Consider the following 4,392-nt stretch of genomic DNA (forward strand, 5'->3'; position numbering starts at 1 on the left):
ATATGAATTTTGTCTGTACACTATTCATGCAGTCAATGCAGCAAGACGTGTCTAGACTTAAGAATGATAAGCAGGTAATTTTCTACGGATGATAAGTAGATGATTTCCGACTAGAAATGATAAGCAAAACTTTTGACATGAAGACACGGTCGAAGTCCAGACTCACTAATGCATCCTAATAACTATCAGTTAGACACACTAATGCAAGATCTGGTTCGCTAAGACCACCGCTCTAATACCACATGAAGCGACCCGTCCTAATCCATAAGGACGAATACAATAACATATGATTACATCGTGATGTACTTGACCTCTATATGATACATTTTACAAACATTGCATTAGTTTTTAAAAGACAAACTTTCATTTCATCGAAAGTTGGCTAGTATGCATACCATTTCATAATATCCAAACTATAAATGACCTAATATGTCATTTACTTAATAATAATCTCAATTAAACTTTAGCAACTCATATGCAACGTATTTTGAAATATGTCATGAATGACTCCAAGTAATATCTTTAAAATGAGCAAATGCACAGCGGAAGATTTCTTTAATACCTGAGAATAAACATGCTTTCAAGTGTCAACCAAAAGGTTGGTGAGTTCATTAGTTTATCATAATAATCAATTCGATAATTTTAATAGACCACAAGATTTTCATTTCCATTTCTCATAAAAATCATTCATATGGATTGAACACCTGGTAACTGACCTTAACAAGATGCATATAGAATATCCCCATCATTCCGGGACACCCATCGGACATGATAAAATCGAAGTACTAAAGCATTCCAAATTCCAGAATAGGGCTTGTTGGGCCCGATAGATCTATCTTTAGGATTCGCATCAATTTGGGGGTCTGTTCCCAAATTCTTAGGCTACCAAGCTAAAAAGGGGCATATTCGGCTTCGATCATTCAACCATAGAATGTAGTTTCGATTACTTGTATCTATTTCGTAAAGCATTTATAAAACAGCACATGTATTCTCAGTCCCAAAAATATATATTGCAAAAGCATTTAAAAAGGGAGAAAATGAAACTCACAATACTGTATTTTGTAGTAAAAATACATATGACGACACTGAACAAGTGTGGGGTTGGCCTCGGATTCACGAACCTATATCATTTGTATATTTATTAACACACATAATTGTAATCGAACAAATACATATAAATTTATTAGTTATATCATTTTTATATTAATAACCTATATATTCATTTTATACATAAAAATATAATTTTGGATATATATATATATATATATATATATATATATATATATATATATATATATATATATACATATTGTTTGTTTGTTAAAATTATTATAATACTAAAATAATATTAGTAATGATAAAAATAATAATAATGATAATAGAGTTAAAAATGATACTTTTAATATAAATGATAAAATGATAACTTTAATAAAAATGATACTAATATTAATAACTATAATGATAATAATACTACTAATAATAATACTAATACTTATGATGATGATAATAATAATAATAATAATAATAATAATAATAATAATAATAATAATAATAATAATAATAATAATAATAATAATAATAATAATAATAATAATAAAAATAATAATAATAATAATAATAATACTTTTGCTAAATGACATTTATAAAAAAATGATATTTTTTTTAACATTATTGATAACAACAATAATATCAATGATGTTGATAATAATAATAATTGTAATAATAATAGTAATAATAATTAATAATAATTGATAATAATCTTAATAATGGAGGACTACCTTTAAAGCTTTTCCCAAAAAAAAAAAAATGCCCCAAACCAGGCTCAAACCCGCGACCTCTCGCTTAACACATAACACACCTAATGAACCGTCCCTATGTCTTTGCATATCTATTTATTATTAGAGTTTTAATTTAATTAACCCGATACTAGTATGTTTCCTTTTCTCTCCTTCTACTTAATAAAACTCGTTAACTAGGCCCAAACATAAATTACGACCCAACAGAAATGTGGCAGCCCAAACGTATGTTTTAATGGATTAATGGCCCAAGAATATAGCTCATGACCCAAAAAAAATTGGGGTTTTCGGTGTACAGATCCATCCATTCACGAATAGAAGTCGACAAATAAAAAAAATTAATAGGGTTTTGGTTTTTAAATCATCATCGTGTCATCATCATTCTTTTTCGTGATCATAGTCATCATCTCTGCATCGTTATCATCATCATACAAAATCATCAAACATATTCTTATACTCATCATGAACTTCATCTTCCTACAGCCATCATCATCATCATCATTTAATCATCACTTCATCTATCATATCGTGTATCATTATCAACACTATAACATCACGTATAGCAGAAGTGGAAACAGAAACGATACAGAAACATATAAATATAGTTGTAGCAGTATGAAGTTAATATCAGCAACATAGTAGGTGGGTTCTTGAAGGAACAGGAGATATAGCGTGCTAGTTAGTGGCCGTGGTTCAAGTTGAAAAACAGAAATAGCAGGTTATGGTAGTTGTTTTGGTGGTCTTTGGTTAACAGAAACAACGTTAATTCATGTGGGTTTGGTGTGGTTCACGACCGAAAATAGAACTTGCAGTTATAGTAAGGTTCGATGATGACTAGTTATGATGTTATGGGTTGTTGTGGTGTTTGAAACGAAACAGGAAAACACACGCATATAGCAGTAGCTGTTGACTTCGATTTATCATCATCATCGTCTTATTTTAAATTGGTTTCGTTCCAATTAGGAGACAACATATAACGGCCCAATGAAAAGATTTAATGGGTTTGATTAAAGCTATCCAATATTAAATCAAAAGTTGCACAAGTGTTGTTTTCTTTACAGCTCATATCATAATTTTATTATCTATCCTCACCTTCATCGTTTGTAAACTCAACAGGAACAGTGTAACAGGAGCCATCGAAGTAAGTAAAAAAAATATAATGATGATGATCATATTGTGAAAGTGACGATTGATTGTAGTTGCACGGTAGTAGCAAACAACAACCAGTTTAATGATAGTAGTGATGGTTCATGGCTGTTTTGGTGATGATCAAAGGTGGATTTCGATTAGTTTGTGGTTCGAACAAGAAACAGAAGGAACAAGTATAAGATTATGGTGGTGTTCAATATAGTTTCAACATATGGCGATTTAATAGTGATTGTTTGATGGTGATCCATGGATAAACCAGTGAACCGAATGATGATGATGGGTTTTGTTTGATGAAGATCGATGGTGGTTAACTAGGTGGTGACTTGAGTTTTCGATCGACAAACAGTACCACTCAATAGTAATGGGTGTTGGAATAAGTTGGTGTTCGTTTTCATTAATGGTGATGAAATAGGTTTCAGTTTATGTTGTTAGAGATTAATGTAGCTAGTGGAGGTGGTCGATAAAGATAGTGTTCATAGGATGATGGGTGTCGAATGGCAATTTGTGAGTTAATCAGAGGACGAATAAGTAAGCTTAGTAATCAAGTGAAACGGATTATGTGTTGTGTAGGTTGTGTTTTTATAAGCATGTGTAAATATATATTAAGAGATATGCTCATAAAAACAGTGAAAAGTTTGTTTGATAATGATGGTTTGGTGAGGATGTCTTCCAAACAGAAGTCTGAGTGAATTGATAATGTAATAATTGTGTGATTGACATGCTATGAAGTATGAACGGTGCACATTCAAATTGATATAATAATACAATATAAATATTAAAGATAGATTAGTAAACAGGGAAAACGTGTTTGTGTGGGTCTATCAGCAATTCTTTATGTAACTATCACCTATATGCTATGAATATGTAATCTGCTGTAAAGTTGATCAAGAAAATACAGTGATTCAATCAATGATTTGTGTCTTGATTCAGAGTATGTTTATGTGTTCAATCAATAGAAAAAAAAGATATATAATAATAATAAATAATATAATAATGTATCTTAAATAAGAAACGTGTGAAACAGAAAGCAGCCTAAATTTGGATTCTAATTACCGACAGTTTTCACGGACTATTATTTCGTACACTGTTGTTACTCAGTGGGGAATAAAAGTGTTCAGAAAAATCCCATATTTTTAAATTAACTATATTTATTTATTTTAGTCATTATGGTATAAAATTCGATCATAAATTATTAAAAAAATTTCATCAACTGTCCCTCTCAATTCTGGGTAAAATATGAAAAGTATTAAAATTTAATAATTAAATCCTAAATACATTTTTAGTAAGTCTAAAATTTATAGAACTCATTTTCGGATCACCGTTTATTTAAAAATCATATAAGTTCAAATTAAACTTGCTTAATATCAATCGGCACATTAAACGAGTATTACAATTATTTAATATTTTTTTTATATTTTTATGTATATATAGATATGTTTTAAATAAT

This window comes from Rutidosis leptorrhynchoides, chromosome 10 (assembly GCF_046630445.1).
Source record: "Rutidosis leptorrhynchoides isolate AG116_Rl617_1_P2 chromosome 10, CSIRO_AGI_Rlap_v1, whole genome shotgun sequence".
NCBI classification, from domain to species: domain Eukaryota; kingdom Viridiplantae; phylum Streptophyta; class Magnoliopsida; order Asterales; family Asteraceae; genus Rutidosis; species Rutidosis leptorrhynchoides.